This window comes from Mandrillus leucophaeus, unplaced genomic scaffold (assembly GCF_000951045.1).
Source record: "Mandrillus leucophaeus isolate KB7577 unplaced genomic scaffold, Mleu.le_1.0 Scaffold193, whole genome shotgun sequence".
NCBI classification, from domain to species: domain Eukaryota; kingdom Metazoa; phylum Chordata; class Mammalia; order Primates; family Cercopithecidae; genus Mandrillus; species Mandrillus leucophaeus.
This window is the reverse complement of record NW_012101954.1, coordinates 1,023,499-1,048,985: the sequence shown is the minus strand read 5'-3', so window position 1 is coordinate 1,048,985 and position 25,487 is coordinate 1,023,499. Positions and strand designations below refer to the sequence as shown.

The window sequence follows — 25,487 nt, the reverse complement described above, 5'->3', positions numbered from 1 at the left end:
GGCACTTCAAACAGCCAGAGCAGGAAGAACAGAGATGGGGGCGGTGGGGGCAGTGGAGGCGGGGGCGGGTGCTACATACTTTTAAACCACCAGATCTTGTGAGAACTCTATCACTAATACAGCACCAAAAGGATGGTGCTAAACCATTTATGATACAAAAATGGGAAGAGAAGTTATATCATCAATAATTAATGGAATGAGAAAGGTTAAACTGGTAACAACTGAGGAACAAAAATGGTGATATAACTGGAAAAGGAGTGATATAACTGGATATAACCCACCCCCATGATCCAATCACCTCCCACCAGACCCCGCCTCCAACACTGGGGATTACAATTTGGCATGAGATTTGAGCAGGAACGTAAGTCCAAACCAGATCAGTAGGTAACTATGGTAAGTAGCCAAAATGCAAGGGGCATTCAAATGAAGAAGACACCCACAGCCTGAAGTGTACTCAGAAAGCTGCTGCAACACTTATGGGCATATACCCCGAAGAATGGAAAGCAGGAATTCAAAGAGATACTTGTACACCTATGTTCATGGCAGCCTTACAATAGCCCGCAGGGTGGAAGAAAACTACGTGTCCACCAACAGAAGAATGGATAAACCAAATGTGGTACATGCATGCAATGGAATATTATTCAACTTAAAAAAGAAGGAAATCCTGGCACAGGCTACCACATGGATGAGGCTTCAAGACATGATGCTAAGTGAAATAAGCCAGTCACAAAAGGACAAATACTGTGTGATTTCGCTTACTTGAAATACCTAGAGTAGTGTAGTCAAATTCATAAGACAGAAAGTAGAAGGTGGTTTCCAGAGGCCTGAAGAGGGGAACTGGGAGTTATCTTTTAATGGGAATGGAGTTTCAGTTGAGGAAGATGAAAAAGTTCCAGAGATGAACGATGGTAATGGTAGCACAACAATGTCAATGTACTTAATGCTACTGAACTGCATACTTTAAAATGGTTAAAATGGCAAATTTTATATTTATCCTGCCACAATATTAAAAAAAGGGGGGGTGGGTAGAAACAAGCTATGAGGAAGCTGGGCGAGAGCTGTGGGGAGCTGGCAGCTGGGGGGCATGGCATGGGAGCAGGAGGGCACTGAGGACGTCTGTTCTCAAGGCTTAAAGTGGAACTTCCCAGGAGTAGCCCGGACAAGTCAAAGCGCACCTCCCACTGAGTTGGGGGAGTGTGGGCCTCTCAACGGGAGAGGCAGGACAGTACAGCAAGATCTCATTCATGTAAGGGAGATAAAACACTAAACAAGACTCTACGCTCCCATAGGAACACTTGTATTTCCTAGAAGATCTAGAAGCATACTCCTGACTGTGGTTGTCATTGGGAAAAGGCTTGGAACTTGTAGTAAAGGAAAAGTTTAGCATTACCTGAATGTTTGGATTGTTTTACACCAAGACTATATTTGGGTATTCACATAAGAATAACTTAAGTTTAAATGAGAAAAGTTGGCTAGGTGCGGTGGCTCACACCTGTAATTCCAGTGCTTTGGGAGGCCAAGGTAGGAGGATTCCTTGGGCAACATAGCGAGACCTCATCTCTACAAAAATAAAAAATAATCAGCCAGAGCTGTGATCCTGTGATCTCACCACTACACTCCATCCTGGGTGACAGAGTGAGAGGCTGTCTCAAAAAAAAAAAAAAAAAAAAAAAAAAAAAAAAAAACAGAGAGAGAGAGAAGTAGAAAGAGAAAAGGATGGTGCAATAGTTTCTTAGTCTTAACCAGACTCACTAACAAAAATAGTGGGGTCTATTTTGTTTGACCACATCCACCAAAGATTCAAGTTCTATTAGTTTTCATATACTTAACAAAAAAATCCCTCAGAAACATCCCCTTGACACATCTTTGGGGAATATGGAATGTGGAGAATTGTTTCTGCTCCTCTCCCCCACTCCACCCCACCCCATGCCAACATTCTGCATCTCTGCGCATCAGGGAGCCACTGGCCTTGTCAGCCTTCACCCTAGGCCCACACTGTCCCTGCTGCAGATCAGCAGCCAGTCTCCGCCTGTGGGAACTCTCTCTTGTTGTGTTTGAGATGTTAAGATGTTGTGAGAAAAGTGTGGAACTAGGAGTCAAGGAAGCTTCAGTCCTGGCTCGGCCACTTACTTATTGTTCAAAGTTGGCTTTTTATTTAAATCTCTGTGTTTCTGTTTTCTTGCTTAGAAATTGTTACAATCTATGGCTATCATAAGGTTGATAGGAGAATACAGATATTTAAGATAGTCTGCATAGGCCAGGCATAGTGGCTTATGCCTATAATCTCAGCACTCTGGGCAGCTGAGGTGGGAGGATCTCTTGAGCCCAGGAGGCCAAGGCTACACTGAGCCATGTTGGTGCCACCACACTCCAGCCTGGAGCCTGGGTGACAGAGCCAGACCTTATCTCAAAAAAAAAAAAAAAAGACATTTTGTCTTTGGGAAATAAATACTGAAGATTAGCTTCAAATGGACGGTGGTGTGGATATGACACTTGCTTCTCCAACTAAGTTGTAAACTTATCCAAGGCATTGTCCACTGTGGCTCCCACCAAGTTTTTAGGCTTGTCTTCATAGGTGATCTTGCTTTGATGTGCTGTGAAAGGCTGTCCCAGCAGATGGCAGAAGAGAACTGAGTCAGGAAAAAACAACCGAATATTTCAGTGTGCACTGTGAACTGGGTAAAGCTTCTGCACCTTAACGTCCCTGCCGCAGTAGCTCTACACATCGACTTCAGAATCGCTACTGAACTTCCCGAATAAAGGTGGGTCAGCAAAGGCGTGAGGGTTACCACTCTACCCAGACAGCACGTCACTGAGACTCACTTAGGAAGAACATTCATTTCCTGAGCACTTCCGTAGTACTGGAAACAGGAATGAATATAGAAAGTCCCTGTTCCCCCGGAGTTCACAGTCCAGCTGAGATCAAATGAGGACAGAAAAATTTGCATTTTGCCGGGCCATCTTATAACAACAATAATTTCCTGAATGTTTTCAGGTTGCCTGCTTTAGCCATATGTTCTACACTGCCTGCTTCTCTCCAGCCCCAGCCTCAAGTCCAGCTCATCATCTCTGGCCTGGGCTACAGCAACAACCTCCTAAGGGAGCTGCCTCTGCTCTTATCCACCTGCAGTTTATTCTCACCGTATACACAAGGTAATCTTTTGAAAATGCAAATACAATTACACTGCACACCATCTACTCGAAAGATCTAATGGCCTTGTATTGACCTAATAATAAAACCCGTACCCTGAATCTTACTTATAAGGCTTTTTGTGATCCGATCCCTGTTTTTTTTCTTCTAACTTTTCTGACCCTCTCCTCTTGCAAGCAACTCAAGAGACTGACTTCCAGTTTCCCAAATGATTTTTATCCCCTCCTGGATTTGCCCAAATTGCTTTTCTCTCTACCTAGAATGCCTTAAAACTAAAACTCACTCCCTCCCATCTACCCATCCTCCTTAACTTGGCTAACTAGCATTTATTCTTCAGCTCTCGGGTTAGATGTCCTTTCTTTTGGGAAACTATCCCTGACAGTACAAGGCTGGGTTGAATAACCCTCCTGGGTACTCCAGAGCACCCGTTGCTTCCATTCGCCTTGCATTTATCATATTTCTTTGTAATGAGTTTGTCTGTCTTCCCCGTCTACCGTAAGTTCCCAGCACATGAGGACTTCCTCTCACACAACAATGTATCCTCATATCTTGACACAGATCTTGGTACAGAGCAGCACTCAATCAAAACTTATCGAGTAAATGAATAAATATATCATAAAACACACTGATACTATCCGATAAGTCATAAAATTCTTAGGGTACAAGGTCTTAGGAGAGCAGATCATTCTGTGTGTATCAACCATATCCCTTATTTTTTTGGAGACAGAGTCTCACTCTGTCACCCAGGCTGGTATAATCTCAGCTCACTGCAACCTCCGACTCCTGGGTTCAAGCAATTCTCCTGCCTCAACCTCCCAAGTAGCTGGGACTACAGGCGCCCACCACCACACCCGGCTAATTTTTGTATTTTTAGTAGAGACTGGGTTTCGCCATATTGGCCAGGCTGGACTTGAACTCCTGACCTCAGGTGATCCACGGGCCTCAGCCTCCCGAAGTGCTGGGATTACAGGTGTGAACCACCATGCCTGACCAGCCATATCCCTTTTCATCAAGATGTTGTCAACCATGTGTTCTCGAGTCAAGTTGTGACCAGGCACGGTGGCTCATACCTGTAACCTCAGCACTTTGGAAGGTCAAGGCAGGAGGATTGCTTGACATCAGGAGTTCAAGAACAGCCTGGGCAACGTAGGTAGATGCCGTCTCTACAAAAATAATTTTAAAATACTGGCTGGGCATGGTGGCGCACACCTGTGGGGTCCCAGCTACTCAGGAAGCTGAGGCGGGAGAATCATCTGAGCCCAGGAGGTCGAGGTTGCAGTGAACCGTGATTGCGCCACTGCACTCCAACCTGAGCGACAGAGCAAGACCCTATCTCAAAACAAAACAAAACAAAACAAACAAACAAACAAGTCCTTGTTTTATGCAAACAGGCTTTGAACTTGGAGCAAGTCACCTAGTCAATCTTCTCATCCACAGCAAAGGAGTTCTGAAACAAACAAACAAAAGCAGTTTTTACTTTTCACAGTGTTTCTTGTGTCATCCCAGATGGTTCAAATGAAAAGGCTTTAATGAAGGGACTATTCACAGAGTTTCTGGACTGTATAAGGTAACAAACAAGGTATGGTAGGACACCTAGAGACTAGCAGTACTGAGAACCTATTACCACCCTCCCTGTTTCCAGGGCCTATTGGGACAAGGGAAGGAAACACTTATCAGAGCCCAGTGAGTAAGAGTTGTACCTAGGATGCAGCTACAGCCAGATATAGCATGCCAAAGCAGGAAGAGAGCTGGGAAGAGCTACCCTGACCTCTGTTGAATCCCACCCTCCCATCTTCCCACAGAGCCACCCACTGGCTAAACCCGAAAGCCAGCTGGGAAGAAAGCCTGGACAGTGCAGTCCACTGGACTCAGTGGAGCAGGGCAGAGCATGAAGCTGGGAGGGACCCTAGGCACACAAATAACCAGCATCTCACTTCAGCCAGCACCTGTGAAAGCAGGACTGCATCATCTCTATGGCCTTAGAAAAATGTAATTAAGAAATAGAAAATACAGAGATTTAATTATTAAATACTTTAAATGCACAGAAAAATCCAGAAATAAACATAACAGACACCCATTTGTGGTCAATCCAGATGTAACACATTAACTTTTAGTTACATGTTCTTTAAAAGTTATTTTTTGGTTTTTAAGGAAAAAAATTGCAGATACAGTTAAGATCACTCTCATAGGCCAGATGCAGTGACTCATGCCTGTAATCCCAGCACTTAGGGAGGCCGAGGCAGGCAGATCACTTGAGGTCAGGAGTTCGAGACCAACCTGGCCAACATGGTGAAACCCAGTCTCCACTAAAAACAGAAAATATAAAAATTAGCCAGAAGTGGTGGCACATACAAAGGCCCGGATTCCCATATTTCCTTCTTGCCGTTTTCTTTATATTTCTGAGACAGAGTCTCGCCCGCTCTCCTGGAGTGCGATGGTGCGATCTCAGCTCAGTGCAGCCTCCGCCTCCTGGGTTCAATTGATTCTCATGCCTCGGCCCTCCAGAGTAGCTGAGATTACAGACATGTACCCTCATGCCCGGCTAATTTTTTTTAATTTTTAGTAGAGACAGGGTTTTGCCATGTTGCCCTGGCTGGTCTCAAACTCCTGGCCCCAAGTGATCCACCTGCCTCAGCATCCCAATATGCTGGGATTACAGGTGAGCGCCAGCAAGCCCAGACCCTTGTTGTTTTTACACCTTATCTATATCCATAGGTGTTTCCCATGTAAGTTTTTTTTTAATTTCTCATTTTTATTACCATGTAAGTTTTCTACTCCAGGAGTGCGGGCCTGTGATTGCAGCATCCGGAGTAGAGCTGATAATCCCAGTTACTTGGAAGGCTGAAGCACAAGAATCATTTGAACCTGGGAGGTGGAGGTTTCGGTGAGCCGAGATTGTGCCACTGCACTCCAGCCGGAGTGATGTATGAGATCCTGTCTCCAAAAAAAAGCAATTACTTTCATGTCTCTCTCCCATTCCTCTTGTCTCTCATCTTCTCCGGAGATAAATACTATCATTAGGTCAGTGTGTATTCTTCCATCTATAATTTTGCTACAGATATTTGTATCTATAAACAATATATAACACTGTTTTATGTCATCTTTTAAATTTACAAACTGGTCCCATACTATGATATCCTTTTGCATCTTATTTTATAAACTCAGTACAATATTTCTGAGACTTGTTTGTATTGATACATATAGATCTGATTAGTTTGTTTTGACTTCTATATGGTTTTCTATTTCATAGATACCTACATTCCCTGTGATTTGTGTATTTCTACTTATGCTTTTTGCTTCCTAGCCCTTTTTTGGAAAAGGGAAGGTATCATGTTTTCTTTATTCCCTCTATTTTCCCATAACCATTTAGGAAGTTATAGATTTTTTTTTTCTTATCTTTAATTTTAGAATGGAAGTGCTGGCTCCTGTAATGGAAGTGCTTCACACCTGTAAACCCAGCACTTTGGGAGGCTGAAGTGGGCAGATGGTTTGAGCCCAGGAGTTTGAGACCAGTGTAAGCAACGTGATAAAACCCCATCTCTATAAAAATTACAAAAATTAGCTGGGTGTGATGACGCACACCTGTAGTCCCAACTCCTCAAGAGGCTGAGGCAGGAGGATCAACCTTACAGGCTACAGTGAGGCAAGATCTCACCACTGCACTACAGTCTAGACAACAGAACAAGACCTTGTCTCTAAAAAAAAAAAAAAATAAATAATAAATAACACCAATGTAAAAATAAAAAATAATCTCAAAATTTTAACATGCATGGATGACAAAGAAAATATTAGGATATAATGTTTTAGTTCTGCAGCTGGACGCAGTGGCTCATGACTGTAATCTCAGAAGTTTGGGAGGCTGAGGCAGGTGGATCATTTGAGGTCAGGAGTTCAAGATCAGCCCGACCAACATGGCCAAAACCCCATCTCCATTAAAAATGGAAAAAAATTAGCTGGGCATGGTCGTGGGTGCCTGTAATCCCAGATACTCGGGAGGCTGAGGCAGGACAATCACTTAAACCCGGGAGGCAGAGGTGGCAGTGAGCGGAGATTGCACCACTGCACTCCAGTCTGGGTGACAGAGCGAGACGCCATCTGAAAAAAAATAAATATATAAAACAGAATATTTTAGCTCTGGATTATCCTCTCCTATCTTCCATGTTATTGTTGTCTAGAATTTTAGTTCTACTTCTTTAACCTCAACATGTAATCATTTTAAATTAATTTTTAGTCGAAGTTTTAGCAAATAGATGAACAAGGTAGGCTGCACACTGAGGGAGGCAGACTCCTGTGAAGGAGGCAAGAGAGAATTTTGGAACATTCCAAATGCTCAGCTCATGGGTAGGTTGGTTCCAAATGGACTAGAGGCTGGTGGAGGTGGCATTTGAGGCTGGCTTGAAGATTAAAGTTGGTAACATTCAACCACATGAGAAGTTGGGAAGGCAGGGGCAGTGGTGAGGTCATGGCCAGCATTATGAACTCAAAGAGCACCTTTCAGGAGCGCAGGAAGCCTGGTGTGGGGCAGGGCCTGGGGGTACATGGGGCTAGGAGACAACCTCCTTTGGCTGTGATTTGGCATTTCCTCCATATCTAACTTGCCTGCAGAGAAGCAGGGCAGATGGAACCAGATCCTGTTGGGGGTGAGCATGTCAGGTAGTGGGGACGCTGAGACAGAGCACCCTGGCTACTGTTAGAGAGCTGTTCAGTCATCACGCTTGACCCCCGTCGGCCAGTCAGTTCTGTCCAGGTGCTGTGATTCATCTTGCCGGCTAAGGGGAGACACTGAGTGGTAATGTGCGGGGCACAGGCCTAGAGGAGTCCTGCAGCTGAGTATTCCGCTTTTTATCTGCCAATGATGCAGTTGATTAGGGGTCCACAGCCTGTTTCCTAATGCTCTGAGATTCTGTGCCCAGCCCAGGTCCCTCTGTTCTGGAAACAAAGGCCCGGATCCCCATATTTCCTTCTTGCCGTTTTCTTTATGTTTCTGAGACACAGTCTCGCCCGCTCTCCTGGAGTGCGGTGGTGCGATCTCAGCTCAGCGCAACCTCTGCCTCCCGGGTTCAAGTGATTCTCATGCCTCGGCCCTCCAGAGTAGCTGAGATTACAGACATGTACCCTCATGCCCAGCTAATTTTTTTGAATCTTTAGTAGAGACAGGGTTTTGCCATATTGCCCAGGCTGGTCTCAAACTCCTGGCCCCAAGGGATCCATCTGCCTCGGTCTCCCGATGGCTGGATTAGAGGTGAGCACCACCACGCCCAAACCCTTACTGTTTTTACACCTTCTCTATATCCATAAGTGTTTCCCATGTAAGTTTTTTTTTTTAATTTCTCGTTTTTATTACCATGTAAGTTTTCTACTCCAGGAGTGTAGGCCTGTGATTGCGGCATCCTGAGTAGAGCTGATAACATTTCCAGAAGTAGGGAATAATGGAGAGAGAAAAAATAATGGGATGGGACCATTTTGTGGAGAGTAGGCTTTTTTTTTTTTAGCTCCATTCTTAACTACAAGACTTAAAATTGTGAAATAACTTGGTTGCTCAGAAAATAATCATGCTATATGTGTGGAAAAGTCCTCAGAAAAATAGTTTTTTAGTTGGGTGCGGTAGCCCACGCCTATAATCCCAGCACTTTGGGAGGATGAGGCGAGCAGATCACCTCAGATGAGGAGTTTGAGACCAGCCTGGTAAACATGGCAAAACCCTGTCTCTACTAAAAACACAAAAATCAGCCAGGCGTGGTGGCACATGCACCTGTAATCCCAGCAACTCGGGAGGCTGAGGCAGGAGAATCACTTGAACCCAGGAGGCGGGGAGCCAAGATTGTGCCACTACACTCCAGCCTGGGCAACAAGAGCAAAACTCCATCTAAAAAAAAAAAAAAACAACAAAAGTGAAAAGGGATACCAAAAAATGAGAGAATGAAGTAGGGAAATCATTTGTATAATGTCAATGTGAGGGAGGCCATCCTAAGTTTAACATGGAAATCAGAAACCATAAAGGAAAGATTGGAAACGCAATCACAAAAAGATTTCTTTATGACGCAAAAATCTCAGAAACAAAATTCATAAGCAAATGATAAATGAGGAGAATTCAATGTATGTCAGACAGAGGGTTAATATCAGTACAAATCAATAGGAAAAAGACATCTTCCCAATAGGAGTGGGCACAGGGCATGGGTATATAACTTAAAAACAAGTAGAAATGACCAGTAAATATATGAAACCATTCATAACCATGAGAGTAATAAAAGAAATGTGGCCAGCTGCGGTGACTCATTCCTGTAATCCTAGCACTTTGGGAGGCCGAGGTGGGAAGATCACTTGAAGCCTGGAGTCTAATGCCAGCTTGGGCAGCAAAGCAAAACCCTATATCTACGGAAAAAAAAATTTTTTTTTGAGACAGTCTCACTCTGTTGCCCAGGCTGGAGTGCATTGGCACAATCACGACTCACTGCAACCTTTGCCTCCCAGGTTCAAGTGATCCTCCTGCCTCAGCCTCCCAAGTATCTGGGACTACAGATGTCATCATGTCAAGCTAATTTTTGTATTTTTAGTAGAAATGGGATTTCTCCATGTTGTCCATGCTGGTCTTGAACTCCTGGAATCAAGCAAGCACCCCACTTGGCCTCCCCAAGTGTTGGGATTATAGGTGTAAGCCACTGTGCCCAGCCCTCAAAAAAAAAAAAAATTTAAATAGCTGGGCATCATGTTGCACACCTGTAGTCCCAGCTACTCTAGAGGCTGAGGAAGGAGGATGGCTTGAGTCCAGGCTGCAGTGAGCCGAGATTGCACCACTGTACTCCAGCCTGGGTGACAGAGCGAGACCCTGTCTTAGAAAGAGAAGAGGAAGAAGAGAGAAAAGAGGAGACGAAGGAGGAGGAGGAGAAGCAAAAAGAGGAGGAGGAGAAGAAGAAGGAAGAGGAGGAGGAGGAGGAAGAAGGAGGAGGAAGAGGAGGAGATGCAACTAAAGTCATGAGGAGGAGGAAGAGGAGGAGGGTGAGGGAGGGAGAAGTAGGGGAGAAGGGGAGGGGGGAGAAGGAGGAGGAGGAGAAAATGTAACAGGAGGAAATGCAACTAAAACCACAGGAGGAAGAAGGAGGAGGAGGGAGGAAGCAGGAGAAGGAAATCCAACTAAAACCACAGGAGGAGGAAGAAGGAGGAGGAGAAAGGAAGGAAGGAGGAGGAGGAAATGCAACTAAAACCACAGGAGGAGGAAGGAGGAGGGGAGAAGAAGGAGGAGGAGGAGGAGGGAAGAGGAGAAGAATGAGAAATGCAACTAAACCCACAAGATACCTCTTTTTGCCTGCTGAATCGGCAGAGATCAGAAAGATATGGTCATAATGACAGCTGGACGGGAGAGTTTAAGTAAACAGACACTCATCCACTGCTGGGGCTGTAAATTGGAACAACTGTTCTATAGGGCCACAGCCCTAAAAATGTCCCATCTGTTTGCACCAGAAATTTTATTTCTAGAAATAGATCCTGAAGAAATAATCCGATGTGCAAAATGAATGCATCAATATGCATTGCAGTGGCACTCATACGTGGAATATGGAAATTGCCTAAATGTTCACCCAAGACTCCAAACAACTTTCCTCTTGCTCACCCATCAGTCACCTAAGTCCTTCAGGCAAGTGTTAAAAAACAAAGCACCTGTGATTTAGCTTAAGGAGCCCATCCCAGCCTTTCCTGGGCTTAAGCCTCTCTTTGCCCTGTTGTGCTGCATAGGTAGGGCCAAATTGAGCTCTTTGCAAGGGAGCAGGGTGTCCCATCCAGGACCGGAGAAGTGGGCAACTGCTGAGGATGTAACTTGTGCTTTGTTTCTTGGTGTCCAGGAGGAATAGAAAGCATTTTCTGTCTCCCTAGGGACCTGTTTTTTTTTTCCTCTAAAATCTGGCTTCTTACCACTCTTGGGCCCTCAGAGCCTGACATGGTTGGCTCCACCCCTCACCTCCTCACCACCTAGGAAGCCTCTTCTAAGTTCCAGCCACCCAGGCCTTCTTTCAAGTCTTCAAACTCATCATGCCTCCTCTGGCCATGCAGTCTTTGCAGATGCTATTCCCTTTGCCCAAAACACTCCTCCCTTCCTCTTCTGCCTGGTTACTTCTGAGCTTGGACGTTTCTGTCTCAGGAAGCTCTTCCTTGGCCTAAGGTTTTATAGGCTCCTTTGTGCTCTGCATCCCATTTGCAATTTTTACCTTAATTTATGCAACTGTTTGGTTTCCATCTCTCTCTCCCAAGATTCTCAGCACCATGTGGCAGGACCATGTATCAGCTGTAGCCCCAGTGTCCACAGGGTGTGTGATGCATGACCCCAGCCTAGGGTGACACAGCTGAAAGGGGCGGAGTGGTGCTGGCCTGAGTTCCTCCACTACCTTCCTTGGTCCTCCCGCTCTCCAACCCCAGGGGTAGGTCCTCTGTCTCTTGCTTTTGTCTTGTCCACTCTGAACTCTGGGATCCCAGGAGTTGAGTTCTGTATTTTCACCTGTGATCAACATTTTCCTCTCTGACCCTCATCTCCTTAGCTGTAGTTTGGAGAGAATAGTAACCACCTCACAGGGTTGTGGTGACAATTAAATGAGTTAATATGTTAAGGGCTTATCATGGTGCCTGGCACGTAGTAAGCGCTCAATTAATGTTATCTGTTAGTATTGCTATTGCAGTTATTGTTACCACAAAGCAGGAATAAACAACAGAGTATGGTTGGCAATGTGGGGCATGGGATAATGCAGTGGTATATGTTATGAGTTGAACGGTGGCCCCCCAAAAAGATATGTCCATTTCCTAACCCTGATACCCTGTGAATCTGGTGTTACTGTAGATGTAATCAAGGATCTCAAGGTAAGATCATCTGAGTGGGACCTGAATCCAGTAAGTATCTTTATAGGAGACAGAAAAAAAGACCCCTTGAAGACAGAGGCAGAGGCGGGAGCAATGCAGCCATGAGCCAAGGAATGTCTGGGGCCCGCAGGAACTGGAAGAGGCAAGGAGGGACTCTGCCATAGCACATTTCGAGGAAACGTGGCCCTGCCAGCACCTTGCTGTCAGACTTCTGGCCTCTAGAACTATGAGCAAATTTCTGGCATTTTAAGCCAACCAGGTGTTTCAATTTGTTACAGCAGCCACAGGAAAGTCACCTTCAGAGCAAAATGTTGCTGTCTAAAAATGTCCCTGGACCAGGACAGTTGACCCATTAGCCGTACCTTAGGGAAGTGGGCGGGGGGAGGGGGTAGTGGCCCAGCACTGCCCTGTGTTGGTGCTACAGAGGGGCTCAGGCCTGAGGACCTTCTGGAGGCCAGGCGCTGGAGGTGCCCTCTTCACTGTGGAGGCCTCAGCAAGTTCCTTCCCCTCTGTAGGCCTCACCCCTACCCCCCACTTGATGTTTTACGTGTCTCTGTGAGTCTCAGGGATAAAACACCCCCATGTGACCAACTCCTCTGAGGTCAGGTCTGGCAAAGCCAGGAGCAGCCTCTGGGGTGAAGTGGATGCTCGCCCGCTGCTCCCTGCACTGCCCGGGACTTCAGGGCCAGCAGTTTCTGAGGGGGCTGCCCTCCCACACCTTCTCATTCCCACTCTAACCACATGTGTGTGGTTATGGGCATGTGTGTGGGTGGGGCTGGGGAGGCAGGAGCAGCTGTTTGAGTGACACCAAGAACAACTTTGTGAACATGGACACTCCAGCTGAAAGGAACCCCAGGTTCATTGAGTCCAGTGCTCTCATCGTACAGCTGGAAAACCAAGGTCTGGAGAGAAGAGGGACTAAGATTATACCTCGATCAGCACTTAAGCTGAGCTGGGAACCCAGGCTCCCTGTCCGCCCCTGGGAAGTGTGTGTTTACAAAGCGCACGCTTGGGATAAGGCTGTCCTATGTGTGGGTTGAAGGGTTGCCATGAGCCTATTCATGCAATAGTCTGTGTCTGACAGCTCTGGGTGTTCATTTGGGTTCACCTCGTGAGGATTATGTTTAACCTGATGGTTAAACCTTGAGAGCTGAGGAGGAGGAGGAGGAAGAGGAACAGGAGGGGTGGGCGAGGAGGGAGTTCGAAGCTGAGCAGGGTCAGGAAAGGACCCTAGAGGACTACTCCTCAGTAGATGGGCAAGCTCTGTTCTCTTATGGGGACTTCTAGTTCTTCCCGTTGGGAAATTATTCTAGGTTCCTAACATGCCTCAGACCACAGATCTAACGCATACCTACAAGAGCACTCCAAGGAGAGTAGCACCAACTCCCTCCCACCCTGGTGAGCACTGCCAGGTCAGCACTGTAGGGCGAGTGCTCGGAGCCCCAGACCAGGTGAAGGACCAGCATCTGCCGGACGATGGACTCAAGTGTGCAGAACATGGTGCTAGGCCCTACAAGTTCAGTAAAGGGAGTAAGGAAAAAATAATTTACCATTTATTTTTAAGTTTTTTTCTTTCTTTCTTTCTTTTTTTTTTTTTTTGAGATGAAGCCTTGCTCTGTCACCCAGGCTGCAGTGCAGTGGCGTGATCTCGGCTCACTTTAACCTCTACCTCCCGAGTTCAAGCAGTTCTCCTGTCTCAGCCTCTGGAGTAGCTGGGATTACAGGTGCACACCATGCCTGGCTAATTTTTGTATTTTTAGTAGAGGTGGGGTTTTACCATGTTGGCCAGGCTGGTCTCGGACTCCTGATCTCGGCCTCCCAAAGTGCTGGGATTACAGGCATGAACCACTGCACCCAGCATAATTTATCATTTCAATGTGTTGAGATTCCAACCCTGTGGGAAACTGCCTGATATGAAAACTTTTTCAGAAAGCTGGCAAATGTATACAGATCTTCATGGCCTAAATAATTTTCTGACAAGGAGTGAAAACACAGCATGTAGTTTGGGTGAGGAAGGAGGAGGCAGGCTTGAAGCAGGACCTTCAGGAAGGGGAGAGGGAATGCCTGACATTAAAGAGAGGGAGGATTGTGCCTGGGAAGTACAGTGGTGAGTGCCAGGGGCCCAGGCCCTGGAGCCCTCGGCCTGCTCCATAGTCTGTGATCTCCCTTGGAGCTGTGAAAGCCTTTACTGGTCTCCACAGTGAGCCAGCTTTTTAAAAATGGACACGTCATTGTACATAAAATGGGTACAATTTGATGTTTCAATACAGATGTGCTTCATAATGATCAAATCAGGGAGGTAGTGCATCCATCCCCTCATGCATGGATCATTTCGTATATGCAATGAAGTACTATTCAGCCATAAAAAGAACAAAATCCTGTCATTTGGAACCACATGGATGAACCTGGAGGACACCACGTTGAGTGAAATAATCCAGGCACGCATAGACAAATAGCCCACAATCTCACTCATATGTGGAGTCTTAAAAAAAAAAAAAAAAGTAAACTCAGGGCCAGGCGAGGTGGTTCACACCTGTAATCCCAGCATTTTGGGAGGCCGAGACAGGAGGATCACTTCAGGTCAGGAGTTCAAGACCAGCGTGGCCAATATGGAGAAACCCCATCTCTACTAAAAATACAAAAGTTAGCTGGGCATGGTGGCACGTACCTGTAATCCCAGCTACTCAGGAGGCTGAGGCAGGAGAGTCACTTGAACCCGGAGGCAGAGATTTCAGTGAGCTGAGATCGTGCCACTGCACTCCAGCCTGGACAACAGACCCTGTCTCAAAATAAATAAATAAATAAAATAAAAATAATTTTTAAAAAGTGAAGTCAGGAACCACCGGAGCATTCAGTGGTACCCCGTGCAGTAAAGCAGCTGTCACATACCCTCCCCTGTGGCTTGACCTGTGCTCCCTCCCCTATTCCAGGATGCTTTTCCAGGAACAACTCCTTTTATCATTTGGTTCTGTCTCGTTTCTCGGGATGCTGTCCTGGAGTGGATTCTCAGTCACTGTCTACACTGTGTGTAGCTCCCCTCTTAGACTGGGTGAGGGAGGGACAGAGAGAGAAGGGAAGAAGCAAAACAGACTCGCAGCAGTGAGACCTTTTTCTATATAGGTTTTGTGTATTTGAGTCGGGGAGATTTCTTTTCTAATTGCGGTGAAATATATGAAACATAAAACTTAGTACTTCAACCATTTTCAAGTGTACGATTCAGCGGCATTAAGTACACTCACAGTGCTGTGTAACCATCACCACTAATCACTGCAGGACCTTTTCATCACTCCAGAAGAAACCCCACACCCATGAAGCAGCCACTTCCAATTCCGCACCTTCCCCAGGTACCGGTTGCCACTCATCTGCTTTCTGTCTCTGTGGATTTGCCTGCGTGTCAAGATGTTTGATCTTTATGTTCCACTTAAAATGCAAATAACCATAGGAGAACCCACAATCTACACTTTCAATTCCATTAATTTCAACAGCACCCACTCTCCACTCACCTCCATAGTTTAGAAATTACTATTATTACAATTTTAGAAAGAGGGTCCTGCTCTGTCACCCAGGCTGGAGTGCAGTGGCTCAATCACAGCTCACTGCAGCCCTGAAGTCCTGGGCTCAAACAATCCCCCTGCCTCAGCCTCCCAAGTAACTGAGACTACAGATGTGCACCACCAGGCCTGGCTAATTTTTTGATTTTTTTATAGAGACAGGGTCTCAAATTGCTGCCCAGGCTTGTCTCAAGCTCCTGGTCTCAAACAATCCTCCCACCTCAGAATCTAAAGTGTTTGGATTACAGGCGTGAGCCAATGAGCCCAGCTAGGAATGATGGAATCCCTATGTGTTATGGGAAAAACACTAGCATGGAAATTCGGAGACCAGAGTTCTAGCTCATTCTGTCCAAAGTTATGTGCTCTCTTATGGATGAGGGTCCCTGACTTGCTTTAGGCCTTAACATCCCCATCCTGAGGCATGGGAGGTAGACTCGGCTAATCAATTCCAGGGCCCTCTGCAGCTCTGACCCTCTAATGCCATAGCAGCAGTCCCCTGACCTGGCAGAGCACAGGGTGGGTGGGACCTGCAGGACTGGGTGCCAGAGGAAGCCAGGCCTGGGGATGGGGGCAGCACTGGGGAGGGCTCAGACTTGGCCTGCCTCCCCCACCACTAGGCCTGGGGCCAGCCCTGACCGCATGAGCTTCCTGGCTGGTTCAAAGCCCCAGGCAGACTCTGCAGGTGGGATGTGGCAGTCCTCATCATAATGCCTGCTCTGGGGTGAGCCTCCTGCAGGCCTCAAGCAGAGGCCTTCCTGGGCAGGCTGAGGCAGGACAGGGCAGGCCTGGGGGCACAGGAAGGAAGGGACAGAGGTTGGGACAGGGCAGCTGCAGAGTGGGATTGCAAGGTCCTCAACCCAGAGGCTCCCTAGGCCCCACTTGCCCCAGCTCTTGAGAGCCTGGTTCTGAGGTCTGCCAGGACTGGGACTCAGCGCTGCCCATGGAAACAGGCGTGGCAGGGAAGAAAACCATAACCAAATATTTGTAGTCACCTCTCTCCTCCCTTCTGGAAAAAGAGGGTCCCTGGCTTGTGAGCTCTTGGCCTCCTGGACATTATTGTGTAGTGAAGGAAGAAAGGTTGAGATGCAGAGTTGGAGAAACTGAGAGGCCAAACTGGTTCATTTGAGGAAAGATGGGGGATCTCAGGAGGGGAGAAATGGACACCCTGGGGAACCAGGGGTCTTCCCAGATGGTCCAAGAAGGGGGGTGTGGGATACAGAAAGTCAGAACATGGTTTTGAGTTTTGGAGACAAGAGAAAAGAGGGAAGGATTTGGACAACTATGGAGAGGACCGGGCTGGGGAGAGAAATGTTTAGAGATTTGGAAGATAGTGTGTCGTGCGATCTATTGTGAAAACACCTTCTTCACATCCCTAAAAAAACCACCGCCGATGATTCATGACACAATTCAGTGCTTTTGCAGAGGGACTGGTGCCTTTTTAAAATGATAATAATGCACTGGCTTGGCTCCATTTGAATTAGTAGAGACAGACATCTTAAGCAGGTTTTATCAGTGTTCCATTAGCTAAATGTTGGGTTTCCTATTTCGTGGCTTGCCTTAAACCACTTTGGAGGCCCTTCCACACTGGAAGCCACCTCAGAAATCACCTCTCTGGCCTGCAGCTCCATGTCCCCAAACTCTGGGCTTTCCTAAATGAGTGGCCTCATTCAGAAGATAATACAGCATCCCTCATCCGAAAATCCAAAATCTGAAATGCTTCAAAATCCAAAACTGTTTGAGCGCCGATACGATGTTCGAAGGCCAGGTTCAAAGGAAATGCTCATTGGAGCATTTTGGAGTTCAGATTTTCAAATTCCAAAATCTGAAAAATTCCAAAATCCGAAATACTTCTGTAATTGTAACCTTTAATAGCCATTGGGTCCTGACCTTCCAGCCGAGGCAGCAAGCAGTCAACAGAGGCTCACACACATCTGTCCTGCCCCTCACCCTCCCACAGGCTTGTGCCTCGCCCCACAGCCTCCTTTGCACCTGCTGGGAAGGGGACACGATGCTCCTGCCCTGCCTTCCTGGATCTCCAGCCACTGTGGCAATTGCAGGATTCCAGCCAGGGAAAGTGTTACAGGTAGAGGTATTCGGTACTCTCCATAGAGAAGTTTCCAGCAATGGCATAGCAGCCCCAGGAGGGTGTGTAACTATCTCCACTCCTCCAGCTCTGGTCCCTGCCTCTTAGGGAGCTGCTCAGCACTGCCCTCAGAGTGAGAGGTGGAGCGGGTCCCAACCTCAGACTCAGGTACCTGCTTCTCCTTCTCCCCCATGACCTCCCTGTAGCCTCTGACCTCGCTGTGAAATAAGAGTGGTAATGTCTCCTTCAGTGGCCTGTTAGGAGGTCAGAGAGAATGGATACAAAGTGCTGCACACAAAACCCCAGCACTGGGAGGTACCCCATCCATGGCACCTTGAATCCCAGCCCAGAATGCAGTGCATGAGGAATTTCATCTTAAATTCCTTGATTTTAAATGCAACACTTGAGTTTCTGAACTCAAGGCCCCTTTCCTGGGCAGTCAGCTGTGCCTCAGTTCTGTGTGAAGTCAGGGGATTGGGGTGCAGAGAGACACCTCAGTCATCCTTCCACCTCGGTCACCACTGAGACATCCATCTTTTCTAGCCATTGTTTCTGTTCCGTGGCAGGCCTGGGATCACCCAAACACACCACACTGTTGCTGCGGGTGGCAGGAAATGTCATGGGAGAGGGTCAGGGTCCCCCTGCAGCCCACCTCCCCTCTCTGTCCTTCCCCTCTACTACATCCTCCCCAGCAGCAGTGAAGTTTGGAGCTGTTGCTGGCTACAATGAGGGGGAAGGGTAGGGGGGAGAAAAAAAATCTAAGTTAACATCTCAGCTGGACGTGGTGACTCACGCCTGTAATACCAGCACTCTGGGAGGCCTAAGTGGATGAATCACCTGAGCTCAGGAGTTTGTGACCAGCCTGGCCAACATGGTGAAACCCCGTATCTACTAAAAATAAAAAAAAAAAATTAGCCAGGCATGGTGGCGGGCGCCTGTCATCCCAGCTACTAGGGAGGGTAAGGCAGGAGAACCTGGGAGGTAGAGGTTGCAGTGAGCTGAGATCATGCCACTGCACTCCAGCCTGGGCAACAGAGCGAGACTCCATTTCAGAACAAAAAATAAATAAATAAATAAAATAAAAATGAAAAATAAAAGGAAGATGGGACAGCTTTGTGTACTACACATCTCAAAAATGAGCTGACCTCAAGAGGCAGAGATTCAAGCTCTCTAGCCTACATGGAAAACATATAGGAGGAAAAATAGAAGAAAAAGAAAAAATATATAAATTATTTATAAATAAATGGAAATAACACTTCTCCCTGATTACAAAAGAAATCACATTCTTTTGTATCATTTGGATGAAAAAATATAAAGAAAAATCTTTAATTTTGACACTCAAAACATTCTGGTTTGTTGCTTTTTACACTTTTGTATGCATATAAACATTTTAAAAATTAGAATCATAATATATAGTCTTTTGTCACTTACTATATTTTGGGCAGGTTTCTATGGCAGAAATATATCCTGGCATCATCATTTTTAATAGCTGGCTGTATATAAAGTGAATCATTGCCACCCCAGAGGTGAAATTCCTTCTATATACATTTTTAATAGACTTGAGCAAGCATTTTTGGACTGAATTCATAGAAGAATTATTTCTGGAGGAAAATAACATAAAACAATTTGTGTTTTTAACAGAAGTGTTCAAATTATCCTGCAGGAAAATTGGTTGAGTTTATACTCCCAACAACAGGGACAGAGCTCCAGGTTCCCCTTCCATTTGTCCTCTTTGCTGGTCTTTAAGCAGAAAATCTCATTGTTTTCATGACATTTATTTGATTTCTAGTGCTTTTGAATCTTTTTCATATGTTCATTGGCCATTTTTATTCTTGGAGGAAGTTCCCATGTCTCCATTGCCCATTTTCTGTTAGAAATCATTCGTTTTTTTCTGAGTAATTCTTTTTTTTCTTTGAGGCAGAGTTTTGCTCTTGTTGCCCAGGCTGGAGCACAATGGCACCATCTCAGCTCACCACAACCTCCGCTTCCCGGGTTCAAGGTGGAAAAAACTCAAAACTTAAATTTCCTGTTGAATGCAATTTGAAAATACAGCCAATGATTCCACTTTTCTTCTCTAGTAAGTTTGGACATTCTGATCTACTTGGTGTTTTGTTATAGAACTCCTAGGGTGCCTGAGTCTTACACTGTGAAGATCCTTTTCTAAAACTTTACATGTAAGGGAATTTAAATGATATTGGATGAGATCAGGCTGGATGAGAACTGATACCTGTAAATATGTTTTAGACGAAATCTCTGATTGCCACTCGTTTTCTTATTTAACTCATAAAAATAAAACACTTTGGATGGAGGGTAGGCGTAGGAAGGAGATTTATGTGTTTTAATTGCATGTCATTGTTTCATATCAAGGCAGAACATATGGTATTCCTGGCTTTGGACCTACTGAAGGAAACATTTTTCTACCTGCCGTATGCCAGAGGTTCTTGAACACCTGGAGGGATTACTGCAGCCCTGGGGTGGTGGAAGCCCCATCCAGTTGGGGCCATGGCCTAGGGATCATGCTGGGTATGGGGAGGCTCCAGCCAAGAGCTGAAAAATTTGAGTCCTTGTTCTGCTCCTGCCATAGAATCCCCTAAAGACTGCTAAAAATCTACAAATTGAGGTCCTGCCATAGACCTGGGGAATCAGAATTTCAAGGTTAGGGCTTAAAATTTTTTTTCTTAAAGCATCATGGATGAAAACCATTATTTTATAGATTACATTTATATGGCTAGCTCATGAGTCTGTTTATTTCCTTCTGAGGTTCAAGCCAACACTTTCACTATTTCCTGGTAATAATAGAGAGTTGTGATTTTTTTTTTTTTTTTTTTTTTTTTTTTTTTTTTTTGAGATGAGGTCTCGCTCTGTGACCCAGGCTGGAGTTTGGTGGTGCTATCTCGGCTCACTGCAACCTCTACCTCCCAGGCTCAAGTTATTCTCCTACCTCAGCCTCTCAAGTAGCTGGGACCACAGGTGCATGCCACGGAACCTGGCTAATTTTTGTATCTGTAGGGACGGGCTTTGCCATGTTGCCCAGGCTGGTCTGGAACTCCTAAGCTCAAGGAATCCACCTGCCTCAGCCTCCCAAAATTTTGGGATTACAGGCATGAGCCACCATGCCCAGCCTGAGATCTCTTTAAAATTATTTAATTTTTTGTTTCTAAAGCAAAGCAACTTGACAGAGATCTTTATTGACTGAGTTGTACGAGCCTAGCCCTAGCCCTTTTAAAGGCACTGTGTGGAATGGTCCGGGCTCCCCAGATTGAAATTTCTCCCGCTTTACCATCCAGTTGTCTAGCTGCTGCAAAGCCCCAGATGCTAACCGGGAGTTACAGCAGGCCATGGAGGAACAGGCACAGCTGGAAGCATACCTGGGGCACGTGAGGCTTTGCAGAGGGAAGGATGTGGAAGGATGATGACCCCAGGTGGCCAGGAGTAGGTGAGGACCAGTGACAGCCCTTCCTAACTTCTGTGTCGATTCTTGCAGGTGAAGAAGTGGCTGCAGTATCAACAAATGGAGAGATGAGTACGCTGAGTATCTCCATGGAGAGCATGCCATGTGTGGCAGAGGATGCAGGAGACGTCAGAGCAGGTGAGACCTGACCCTTCAGGCCCCGCCTTAGAGAGGTCGTTTGATTGTTCTGAGCATCTGTGCAATGGGAGGAACACAGCCAGAGGTGGTCATGGGTCTGGGCTTTGTGGAGGTGGGGGCAGAGAGGGAGATGGCAGCCTGTCCAGCCACCAATCCCTCTCTCCAGGGCCCTTTCCCCCTGTGCTTTGGGCAGCTTTGCACATTGAAGGAGAAGAAGTATGACATGCATCAGGTACAGGAGCTGGAGACAAGCTTGGCCAAACTGAAGAACCAGATGGGTGAGCTGGGACTGGGGTGACCTTGAAGCAGGACTGACTTCAGAGGGCTGTGAGGGTGGCTTAGAATGCCCCAGGGAGGTGGGTGGATGGAAGGGCTTTGAGGCAGAGGGAGAGAGGTCTGTGCCAGAAGATGGCAAGTCTTGTCATCTCCATGAGCCTCAGTGTCCCCATCAGCAAAGAGGGAGGAGTGCCCACTGTCAGCCACCCACAGTGCTATCTGAAAGTGGCTTGGAAGATTGGCTACCATCGGGAGCAAGGAATCATTAGCAGGGAGGCCAAGTTTGGGGAGCCTGAGAGGAGCTGTGCACCAAGAGGAGGATTTTTTGAAAATCCAGAGGCCCTTATTGTCTGCTTCCTTTCTAAGCTGAACCCCTACACCTGGAGCCCCCAACAGGACCCTCAGAGGTGGAGCAGCAGCTACAAGCCGAGGTCAAGCACCTGCAGAAGGAGCTGGAGAATCTGGCAGGACAGCTCCAAGCCCAGGTAGAAACCAATGAGGGCTTGAGTCACCTGAACCGGGAGCAGGAGGAGATGCTGTGGGAGTGGAAACCCAAGCTCTGGGAGGAGCAGGGGGAGGCCTGCCAGTCCTCTGTGCAGAACGACCACACCACCATCAGCCACGTGCTCTCCCACAATCACCAACTCGAGGAGCAGCTGGCCGAGCTGAAGCAGATGGTAACTCCCACCCCATCCAAGAAGGGCACCAGCCTCTGGGGAAGGGAGGTGCGAGGACAGAGGCAGCTGCAGCCTGGGAGACAGGTGACCGCAGCACCCTCCAGGGCAGTGCCGTGACTGTTTCTTGCTTCCTGCCCTCCGAATTTTAGAGGTTGGTAGTCCTGGATTCCTCCCAGGTCTCGACATCATCATCCCAGCTGGAGGCATGGAGCCCCCCAGTCACAGGGAAAGAGACAGTGGTATAAGAGCCTCCTTAGATTCAAATTGAATTCCAGCCTCGGCTCCACTGCTCACCATTGAACTACCTTGCATCTCTAACTCTCCATTTCTTTCACTTAAAAAGGAAGTGAGGTTTTTCCTCACTGAGGTGCTGAGGATTAAATGAGATAATGCATGGAAACATTAGGCATGTAGTGCACTTAGCAGATGGTGGTTGTCTCCCTCTGCTTTTCCTCCAGTCTGTGGCCTACAGTTTAAATGGTGGGGGAAAGGATGTGAGATTTGAGGCTAGGGAAGGAGGCATGGGGCTCTGGGCAAGTAGGGGCAGTCACTTAGGCCTGAAGCAAGAGGCCAGGGACCTGGGCAGGCCACAGAGCCCCACAGTGCCCTCTCTACCCTATTAATGGGCCCAGAATCTGGAAGCCAGCCACCAGCTGCCCTCATGCCTAGGGTCTTCCTACAGGTGGAGCTGAAGAGCCAAGAGGCTCAGAGTCTGCAGCAGCAGCAAGACCAGTACCTGGGTCACCTGCAGCAGTACATGGCTGCCTTTCAGCAGTTGACCACCAAGAAGGAGGCGCTGCAAAGGTAGTTACTGCTGCAGACCTTGCTCATGGATCAGTTGCAGCAGCAGGAAGCTTAGGGCAAAACAGTGGCCGAGATGGCCCACCAAGAGCTGCAGGAGACTCAGGCGAGGGAGTTACTGAGGGCAGGGCCTCAAGGGGGACAACCTGGCAACCTCCGTGCCTTCTCACTCTCTTTCCTGGTCCCTTAGGAGCACCTGGAAGCTACCAGCCAGCAGAACCAGCAGCTACAGGCCCAGATGAGCATCATGGTTCTCCCTGGGGAAGGTACGGGAGACCACTCAGAGGAAGAGGCGAGAGCCCCAGGAGGAAAGGGGAACTGTTAGCAGCATAGGATTGAGGAGTTGGAAGAGACCTTTAAGACAGCTGGTCATTATGCCGACCGGGTGTCCGCGCTAATTTCGGTATCAATATGGTGACCTCCTGGGAGCAGGAGGCCATCAGGTTGCCTAAGGATGGGAGAACTGGCCCAGGTCAGAAAGGGAGCAGGTCAGAACTCCCGCACTGATGGCTAGTGGGACTGTGCCTGGGCCACATAGCGAGACCTTGGCTCTTAGAAAAAAAAAAAAATGAAAATAGAGAACAGCTACTCATTCCCATCTGGGAAGGGGCTGGCCCAGGGTTGGGCCGACTGTACCTCCCTTGTTGGGTTGTCTGAGGACCCCTCTAGCCACCCCCCACAGGAGATGGACTGGGCAGTAAGGAGGAGGAGAAGGAGGGGCCTCAGCCCATGCCGAGCATCTTGGAGGACCTGGAAAGCTGGGAGGCCATGGTGAGCCTGACTCCCGCTGCCCCACCTTTGCTGCCTCCCTCTGTGGTCCCTCCTAGACCCCTTTTTGCTCTTTGTTTCCTGCCCTCTGGTTTCTCTGGACCCTTGTGCCTTCCCTGGGAGCCAGTGCTCAGACATCATTTTACCTGTGACCCACAGATGCACCCTCTGAGGCCCCAAAGGAAGAGCTCCTGTCCCCCTCCCTGCCACATTTGTCCTGTGTATCCCCCTACAAGAATGCACACGCCTTGCCTGCAGGTGGCCTTTTTAAAATTGGCTTTAGCCAGTGCCAACGAAGAGCAGTAGGCACAGCTATGTGGGCAGCTGAAGGAGCAAAGGGTGTGCTGCCAGCGCCTGGCTCACCAAGTGGCCTTGGCCCAGAAGGAGCCAGAGGTGGCAGTCCCAACCCCAGGGACTGGGGGCGATGCTGCATTTGGGGAGATCCACTGGGTTTTCACCATGTTGGCCAGGCTGGTCTTGAACTCCTGACCTTAAGTGATCCGCCCTCCTTGGCCTCCCAAAGTGCTGGGATTACAGGCATGAGTCACCACACCCAGTCCAATGAAGACGTTTTTAAAATTTGCAGTTCAGGTTGTGGAAAATTTGAGCTACAAATTAGCAAGAGTTTACTCTTCACATGAATGTTATCAGATTCATCATTTAATAATTGGTGTTTATATTTTCATTTAATGTCATCCACGTTTCTACAGGGTATGAACAGTGGATTTGCAGGTGGAGAAGACAAAATTTATAATGTTTATGATCAAGCCTGGAGAGGTGGTAAATAAAGATATGGCCCAGAGTATTTATAAGTCCAGTAAAAATCTGGACAAGGATATATATGGTGATGACCTAGAAGCCAGAATAAAGACCAACAGATATCAAGCCATATAACTCCGTTTCAGTGTTTACACCAGTGAAAACAAAGTAGTTCATACTCTTCTGTCTTGTTCCCTAGATTTGTTCCCGACAAGTTTTCTGGTTCAGACCACAGGCAGAGAGGCCGAGAGGATGAGAAGGACCAGTTCAGTTTGAGGAAGATCCTTTTGGTTTGGACAAGTTTTTGGAAGAAGCCAGACAGCTTGGTGGCTCTCAAAGACCCTCAGCAGCAGCCCCAAAGAACATGAGCATGAAGGCAAGAAGAGGAGGAAGGAGTAGACACACATCTCTTCAAAGCAAATGAACTGTGATTATCCATAACCCTAATGACGCAAGTGCTATGGGGCAACACTTTGTGAGTGGTGAGGATACAAACCAGGTCTGGATGCTACTTTTTATTATTGGAGAAGGTGGGAGTGGGGAGGGAGTGGGGATAGAAAATTCTACTTTGAATTATTTGGTTTTTTAAAAGAGTGGCTTTTATTTGTGCTCCTCCCACCTTTCAGCATTCATAGAACATGCTGGCCCACATCCACAATCAAGACCACTGCCTTTTGTGTGACACGTAGTTCGCGTTAATATTTTGTGTAAGAACAGCTGCTTATGAGTCAAGTCGTCCCAACCGCAGTGAGGTGGAGAATGTTCACATGTTGGAACTGTCCTGCCAAATAAATGTGGCCCCTGTTGCGCTGTGTTTTAATTTGGAGTGGGGAAAAGAAGCTCTTGCTTTGTTTCAAATAAAAACCTTTAGACAAAATTCTCGGTTATGTTTCCTTTATGTAATAGGCTGGCACAGTCTCAAAAATCTTCCTCTTCATCAGATGTTTGCAAAACTTTAGGCCTTTGAGCTTGAACCTGGAGCTGAAAAAAA

At 47.1% G+C, this 25,487-nt stretch overlaps 1 pseudogene; it reads left to right on the top strand.

Annotated features, from left to right (window-relative positions):
• The first annotated feature begins 1,084 nt into the window (after positions 1 to 1,084).
• Positions 1,085 to 25,487, top strand: part of LOC105538511 — a 158,620-nt pseudogene continuing 134,217 nt past the window's right edge.